We start from the raw sequence: 9,488 nt of genomic DNA on the forward strand, positions 1-9,488 counted from the left end.
TGCGTATTATTCATACAGGAGGTTGATTAGTGACTTAATTGTGAGAGTACTAGAGTTCATGTTACTCGATAAATAAGAATGAATCCACTCGCTTTGGCAGACCACTCATCTTGCAGGCCTGACTGCTTGATGCCACAGTATGAGCACGGCATGAGGGTGCTTCTCAACATAAACATTTGAAGTGCTAAGGATGACACTTAAAATATGCAAAGTAAATGAGAGGCCGAAAATTCATTGTTTAACTTGCACTTCCAAGAACTTTTAAGAGTTCTGGAGGGTCCAGAACGAATTTTCACTCTGCAGTACGCTGTGTGCTGGTACATTAACTCTCTGGACAGGTGCGAGACTCGAATCTGGGACCTGTGTATTTTGCAGACAGGTGCTCTACAGACTGAGCTACCCATGCACGACTCGTGGCTCGTCCTCGAAGCTTCGCTTCAGAAGGTGCCTCATATCTTAACTCCCAAACTACACAGAATTTCTCCCGCAAGGTATGCTTGATGAACATTAATTTTGGTATGCTTCATTAATTTTAGTTTTGGTTCTTGTTGGCACTAAGCCATTACGAATTTTCTAAATGGCAACTCAGTTGGATAACTGGTTGAATTCGTGACCTGTATTTGTGTTACCCCTGTTTCTTGTCCTTTTTTTAGTTGACTACTGCTCAGAGTATTGTTAGTTTCTCAAAACGTCTATGCACGTGCATTTTTTTTGTCTTAGACGCTTTGCAATTTATATGAACCTAGGCGTTGATGCAACCACAGTAAGAGAAATAAACATTAGAGTTTTAGGTGCGAAAATTGTAGGTTAGGCTTTACCGCGACTGTTCTTTAATCTAATGAAACAACAAGTTTACTGTTACTGCACCGTTTACTTATCTCCATGACGCATTTCAAAGGTTTAAACCTCCATCATCAGGTGGATTTACATTTGTTAGTGTGACACTTGTGTCTGTTGTGTTACGATTTTTGGAGGAACTTGTGGCACTATCTCCAGTGGTCACAGGTTCTTTTCACTGTCATAAAACATCACATGTATGCTGTTATATTTTGCAACCAAAGGTCTTTCTATATTGTCATATTTTGTAAACAAAGATCTCTGTTTACAAAATAGGACAGTGAAAGAAATCTGTGACCACTGGAGACTGTGCCACAAGTTTCTCCAAAAATCGTAACACAACACATACGTGTCACACTAACAAATGTAAATCCACCTGATGATGGAGGTTTAAACCTTTGAAACGTGTCTTGGATTTAAGTAAATAGTGACTTGTAACAAACAGTACACTTGTTGTTTCGTTCGATAAGGATTACAAATTAAGTATTCTGTGGAGGCATGTCGTCATTTAGCAGATACTTAAACGTTACGCAAAGTGTTTCATGTGAGTGGAGATTACTGTGCAACAGAAGATATTTATTTTGTTTGCACCTTGAGTTTTATTCGAATTGTATAGACGCGCCTGCTAAGACGGTGCTGGCGTCTTCTCCTTAGTGACGAGGGACTCTCTTGATTCATTTACTTATTTTTTGTATCTAGACCGGTGCTCTAAATTTTTATTTCACCGCTGAGTGGGAACACTGCCTGCACTTTTGCGCGGCTAGCTAGGAAAGTACCTTGAGAGTTCCTGCCTTAGGGGACAACGTCGCAGCTTGTTCTAGCTATACACCGGGCCGTGTAGCGACGCAGCTTCTCGTTCAAACATTTCTCTTCTTCTTTTTTTTCCCCCTCTCTGAGCGGCGGTGTCCCCGTAATCTCGCACAAGCATACACACACACACACATACACACACACACACACACACATACAGGCATTGGCAAAGCAATCCAGTTAAGAGGCTCGTCACCTACACGGAAAGGCAACGTGAAGCCCTGAGGAGGGAAAACACACACACACACACACACACACACACACACACACACACCCTCTTGTCGTGTTGGGCCCTTCTACAAGACCTCGGACGCTCCTCTTATGATGCGAGACGTGTATAGAGAGAGGAGGTAGGGGAGTGGGGTGGATGAGGTGGTGGGGAGTAAAAAGATGGGGAAAGAGGAAATCTGAAAGAAACGCGGGCGGGACGGTGCGCTGTGCTGCTGGGGGTGGAGAAGCCAAGCCTCAAGCCTTTACGCCGGAGATCTGGCACTTAGAATTTCCGGAGGAAAAAATTCCAGTTCATTTCTTCCGCGGGCCCTTCTTCCCTCATCCTGTCCGCACCCCGGCTCCCGTCGCTAACGCCCTCTTGTTCTCTCGCTCGGGTGGCGACGTTGTCTGTGTCTCCCTCTGCCCCACACATACACACCCTCGCGCCTCCGCTGGCTGCACTTTTAGTTACCTCGTCTTCGTCCTCGCAACAATTTGTACGGTCTGGCTGAGCAGTGCTTAAGCTGCATAAGCAGCACGTATCAGAAAAAAGCGCTTCGTGGCAGGGGGCACTGCAAAGTAGGGGCAGTGTACCTTGAGCCCAAGTCCCGTCTATACATCGCCGCCTTTCTGTACACTCCTCAAAAAAGTGTTGATGTTTTTTTAAGTGGTGGCGGTATTCGTAAACATCTCAGTTTGCAGTCTGTCGTAAGCATTGTAGGTAGGATTCACTTAAATGGTTTCAAATGAAACAATATGGTTCCAGAGTCCTTTTCGAGTCTCAAGCATCTCTCTAATGTACATGGTGTATCAAAAAGGATCATCCGATTTACTACAGCTATAGTTCTGAAACTAATAAACATATACAATGGCCGGCCGGTGTGGCCAAGCGGTTCTAGGCGCTTCAGTTCTAGGCGCTACGGTCGCAGGTTCGAGTCCTGCCTCGGACATGGATGTATGTGATGTCCTTAGGTTAGTTAAGTTTGAGTAGTTCTAAGTTCTAGGGGGACTGATGACTTCAGACGTTAAGTCCCATAATGCTCAGAGCCATTTCAACCATTTTTATGCAATGAACTTTGTTTTTTTGTGAACGGCAACGTCAAGAAGTTTTTTTTCCCACACATTTTCATAGGTGTTCAGTATACCCCCCTTGAGATGCACGGCATGTGTGAGTGCGGTATTCAAACTGTTCCCCACACTGCAGCGAGTATGTCTTGAGTTACAGCTTCCACAGCTGCTGTTATGCGATGTCTCAGATCATTCACTGTTGTTGGTAACGGCGGCAAATAACCAGAGTCTTTTATAAACCCCTGACAAGGAATGATCACATACAGTCAGGTCCAGTGACCTTGGAGACCAGTAATGTAAGTCTGAATCATTCGGTCCTGTGCGACTGATCCATCGTTCAGTAATCCTTTGATTTCAAAATCCCCGCACATCTAGATGCCAGTGTGGCGGTGCCTCATCCTGTTGGTAAATGAAGGCGTTCGAATCTCCAACTGTGGGAAAAGAAAATGCTCAAGCGTATCGAGATATGTGCTTCCTGTAACAGTGTTCTCGGCAAAGAAAAATAGACCACATACCTTTTACCGTGTAACAGCAAAAAACGCATTCAATGTTGGAGAGTCCCTCTCATGATGTACGACTTCCTGTGGTTGTTCAGTACCCCATATTCTCACATAATGATGCCAAATCGTTCAAATGGCTCTGAGCACTATGGGACTTAACTTCTGGGATCAACAGTCCCCTAGAACTTAGACCTACTTAAACCTAACCAACCTAAGGACATTACATACACCCATGCCTGAGGCAGGATTCGAACCTGCGACCGTAGCTGTCACGCGGTTCCAGAATGTAGCGCCTACAACCGTTCGGCCACCCCGGCCGGCTCACATAAAGATGGTTCACCTATCCATCTGAGTGTAATGTTGCCTCGTCACTAAACACGAAGCATCGAAGAAAACTGTCATCCTCCATCTTTCCAAGAACGAAATTACGGAACTCCACATGTTGTTGTTTGTCGCCTTCACGAAGACCTTGCTTTAGCTGAATTTTGTAAGGTTCCATGTGTAAACTTCGACGCAACACACGACAGACGAACATCGGGGGCATGCTGATCTGTCGAGTTGCACGGCGAACGGATTTCTGCGGACTCCTCGTGAAACTGTGGCGGATACGTTCGACGTCTGTGTCAGACACTCGGGGACGGCCCTGCGATTTGCCTTTACACAAACAACCTGTTTCTCGGAATTGTTCATGCCATCGTCTAATGCTCTGTGCTGTAGGAGGATCCACACCATACCTAGTACGAAAGTCAGGGTGAACAGTTATTACTGACCCGCACTGAGCAAAAGGTAAGACGCAAATCGCTTTCTGTTGTCGTGACACCATTTGTACTAGAACTGAAGTGGGCGCACACTGCTGCTACCTAGCGGGAACCATGTAAAACCCGAAGGTTTGCTCTTTCCAACAGTACGCTGTTCACTAACATATCTCAAATAACATAATAGTTACGATTTTTTGGATCGGATGATTCTTTTTGATACACTCTGTATATATACTGACTGAATCAACGAATTTCAATTTTTACCAAGAGCAGGATTCGAACCTGGGTCTCCAGCTCATTAGGCAGATGTGCTAACCACTTGGCGGGGTGGTGTGGTGGTTAGAGCATCTACGTGTGTTCCAAGCCTGACCTGGATACAAATTTTCGTTCGTCACGTCTGCCTGTGTATATACAGCTTAAATGATCTCGATTTAATCAGTTCATCATCTAAGTTTTTCAGTGTTAAGAAGCACGGCGTGACTCATATGAGTTAAAAGAATAATGCCACGGAATTTTAGGAAATGAATCTAATGCGACATGCATCACAGGGTATTGTCAGAATGACAACGCTACGCTTGAGGCTCATTTGTACTATACACTGCTTGACAAAAAAGTAAAGCAGTTAGAATACATGGTTGCATGCCAATGCAGCTTCGTACAAGAATACATCATTGTCCAGTATACAAATGGTTATGACTGCAGTTCTCTGCGACAGGTAATAAAGCCACCACTGTACATTAGCACTGTTCGTGTTTAGTTTTGTTACCTGGTCTGGTAGGGCATCCAAGCTGTGTAAAACAGCATCAGAAGTTGACTGATCAGTGTGAAGGACACAGAGGTAGTACATACTTGTGTGAGACAGCATTATCAGCATCTGACAGAGTTTTAAAGGGTCTACACTGTAGGACTCCATTTGGCCAGCTGGGTGAAGTGTGCAATATCTAGATATGTGGGGCATTTGGATGTGATAGTTGCCCAGTGATGGACTGGATTGGAATGTGAGGGCAGGCAAGGTCCCAGCAGACCACGCCTGACCACCAAAAGGGAAGGTCGCCAGACTGTGCACCAAACACATCATAACCCCTTCACATGTGCCTGCCATCTGAGAACAAGTAATGGACTATCTGCAGTAATATGTATCATTGGTCATAGGCTAGCAGCAACTGTTTCACGTCTAGGTTTCCTTTAACACTACAACACATATGGCTCCATTTCCAGTGGTGCGATGACTGAGAAGCGTGGAAGACTGATAGAGGCCATCACATTGAGTTCAACGACGAATCGTGGTTCTGCACTACCCCACATGATCGTCGCCATCGAGTATGGCTGCAACCCAGGGAGTCGTCCTATTCTTCCAATGGTATGGAGAGGAACAGCGGGGCTAATTCTAGTGTCATAGTGTTGAGAGCCATTGGGTACGACTTCACGTCGTGGCTGGTAGCGGTTGAGGGATCTCTGAGAGCACGATGGTACATAACAGACGTCCTGCTTCCCCACGTGCTACATCTCATGTAAAAGTATCGTGGTGTCATTTTCCAAAAGGACAATGCTCTTCTACACGCGGCACGTTTTTCTAAGAAGGGTCTGCGTGATGCTGAGATACTCTCTTAGCAACTAAGATGCCCAGATCTCTCCCCAATAGAAAATGTGTGGCACCAGTTCGGACTTAAGCTCCGCTTTAGTGCCAATATATTGGATATCAAGGACCAGTTGATTATCTTCTGGAGTGCTGATGTTCAGTTGAGGGTACGAATTTCTAAAACAGGTACCTACGCAGGGGCACCACGCGCAGGTTTCGTCCTATACGTAATTCCTGTACGTACAACAGATTACAATATTTTACGGGAGAAGAACTGGACACAAGTGAACTTTTACAGATTTTTCGTATGTGAGTAGTAATTGCCACCAACGACATCCGAATGGAACAGACCAAACACTTTGCTGATCAAGCGAGACAGTTGACTTTGGCACTTTGCAGCAGCTCCTTAGAAGCCTGTAATTTCTCCAAAACGTAGAGAAAATCTCTTGTAATTCAGATATTAAAATCCGGAAAATTATCAGCTAAGTCAGAAAGCAACCGCCCAATAACTGTATTGTACCATCTGCCCAAAATCTTTGAGTGATTGTCGCTAAATCCTTTGATTCATGTTGTAGAGCCAGTTTTAATACAAGAACAAGCAGGTTTCAGACCAGGAGAAAGCTATACGTCTCAGGTCCTCTATCTCACGCAATTCATTGAGGATGGCTTTGAAACTCTAGAAATTACAGCATTAGCTTTAATCGATCTGACGACTGCTTATGACACTGCAAGTGACCATGCACTATCGCAGAAGATTCTACGGGATAAGAAAGGTGGTGGTTTCATCAAACTTATTCAATATTTACTCCAAAACGATGTATCTATGTGGACTTTAAGGGTCGGTGAACTCGATGGAGATGGGCAACACCTGTTCGTTATTTATATAAATTATATGCCTTTAGTATTACAGATGTTTCTAAAATATTTCTGTCTGTTGATGACACTAGCTTGGTAGTAAGGGAAGTTGTATGCAACGTTGGCACTGTTTGAAACAGTGCAGCTCAGGACATAATTTCGTGGCTTGTAGAAAAAAAATTAACGCTAAATCACAATAAGACTCAGTTTTTACAGTTTCTAACACAAAATTCAACAAAACCCGACGTTCTCATTACGCAGAATGGGCTTATGACTACTGAGACTGAAAGTTCAAATTTCTAGGTGTTCAGATAAATGGATAACGGTCGTGGAAAGCCCACGTTCATGGTCTTCTTTAAAGACTTTTTATTGTTAGAAAGTATCTGAAGTAAGTGATAGTTCGACACGAAAAGTAGTGTACTTGGGTTATTTTCATTCGCTCTTGATGTACGTTATTGTATTACGGCATAACTCTTACTATTCTCAAAGGGAATTCTTGGCTCAGAAACGTGCGGTTAGAGAAATAAGTGGTGTAAGATCGTAAATCTCTTGTCGACCCCTGTTCATTACCATGAGTGTTCTGACATTGGCCTCTCAACATATATATATTTTTAATGTTGTTTTTCGTTACCAATATCAGCTTGTTCCGAAGAACCATCAGCTTTCACTCAGTTAATACTAGGCAGATATCCGATCTGCATTTGCATCACACTTTCTTGACTCTTGTGCAGAAAGGCATGCTACATCCATTCCCAATAAGCTACTCCAGGAAGAGAATAGAAGCTTTCGAAATGTGGTGCTACAGAAGAATGCTGAAGATTAGATGGGTAGATCACATAACTAATGAGGAGGTACTGAATAGAATTGGGGAGAAGAGGAGTTTGTGCACAACTTGACTAGAAGAAGGGATCGGTTGGTAGGACATGTTCTGAGGCATCAAGGGATTACCAATTTAGTACTGGAGGGCAGTGTGGAGGGTAAAAATCGTAGAGGGAGACCAAGAGATGAATACACTAAACAGATCAGAAGGATGTAGGCTGCAGTAGGTACTGGGAGATGAAGAGGCTTGCACAGGATAGAGTAGCATGGAGAGCTGCATCAAACCAGTCTCAGGACTGAAGACCACAACAACAACTACAAGAATTAAACAATATTGACGATAATCCACGCGCTTTGAAACCTAAACTAAAGTGTTCCCTCATGGGTCACTCCTTCTATTCTGTCGAGGAGTTCTTTGAAAAATTAAGCTAATCCCTGTGTTACTTTGTTGATTGCGTATATATTAACTTATAGCTTGTCGTCTTTGTAAGGTTCATAAACAGTTTATTTTATTTGTTATTACTTTTCCGTTTAATTTATTGTACTGACACGTTCCATGGATATGGAGATTTGTTCCTGAGTTTGGTCGTACGGACCTAGCCGCGTAAAATAAGAAATAGAACAAAGGAAATGATTTACCCCAAAGAAGTGTTACTTCAGTAGCGTTATTCAACGTCTGTACCAATGCTAAACCATTTCCGATGGCCATAAGTAGTTTCCTTTACTCTGATTATCTGGCATTAGTGTTTGAAGCGAAATCTTTTGAAGATGAAACTCACCTGACAAACACTCCGAGAGTTGAGTCTACATTACTCTAACAGTTACTTTCGTCCAAACCCAGATGAAACCCAGCTGTGTGCATTTACTCTTAAGCATAATGAGCCATATTGCAAACTTAACACCACATGGCAAAGGACGTGTTTAATAAATACGACACATGCAAAACATCTGGCAGTCACTCTGGGCCATTTTATTACGTACAAGCAGCACTGCGAGAATACGCGAATGAAGGTGGGAGACACAAGCAATATCCTTCGCAAGATTGCTGGTAATACCCGGGGCTTTCGACTGTAAACTCTGCAAAAGACAGCACTAGCAGTATGTTACAGTGCTGCAGAATATGTGCGCCCAGTGTGGTACTAATCCAGCCTCGAAAGGAAAATTGACGAAGCACTGAAACAAACGAGTCAGCTTATTACAGGACGTTTGAAATCTACGCCATTTGTAAAACTCCAGGCAGCTCGCAGGCATTCCGTCACGAGCTACTCGTCGTGAAGCAGGTGTCTAGATGGAGAGAATAAATCAGGTTCATCCAATACATGGGCACATTGCAGCAGCCGCAGGGTTGAGGTTCAGAGCTTTCAGCTTCGCTATCAGCGCCAGCTACAGTGAGGAAACAACTGTGTATTTGTCGACTTGACTCGACCTGGCCACGCCCTCGGCAAACCCTCCCACCTGCGCATAAACAGCACTAGGCAGTAAATGTCGTGTGACTAGAACCTCCCGTCGGGTAGACCGTTCGCCTGGTGCAAGTCTTTCGTCTGGACGACACTTCGGCGACTTTCGCGTCGACGGGGATGAAATGATGATGATTAGGACAACACAACACCCAGTCCCTGAGTGGAGAAAATCTCCGACCCAGCCTCGAATCGAACCCAGGCCCCTAGGATTGACATTCTGTCACACTGATCACTCAGCTACCGGGGGAGGTCACTCAGTCGCATTCTTTCCGAAGTTGGAAGATCCAGCAACAACCTCCAGAAATGTCACTTCCCAGTGGATACCACCAACTGTGACTACGGAGAACAACCGTGGAACACCTAGTTGTCTGTCACCTATACCCTGCACCTAACAGAGGAGAAGTTCTTCTGCCCGTGATCCCGAGAGCAATTGATGTTGCAGGATTTTCTGCAACAGTAGTGTAGCTCAATAATTCTTTCTCTCATCTGTTTTTGATGCTAATTACCATGCATAGTATTTGTTTGCAACTCGAGCAAACAAGTAAATAAATGAAAGGAGCAGTTACAACAGCTGTGGGACAGTTTGGTCTGG

The sequence above is a fragment of the Schistocerca serialis genome, chromosome 10, assembly GCF_023864345.2.
Source record: "Schistocerca serialis cubense isolate TAMUIC-IGC-003099 chromosome 10, iqSchSeri2.2, whole genome shotgun sequence".
NCBI classification, from domain to species: Eukaryota; Metazoa; Arthropoda; class Insecta; order Orthoptera; family Acrididae; genus Schistocerca; species Schistocerca serialis.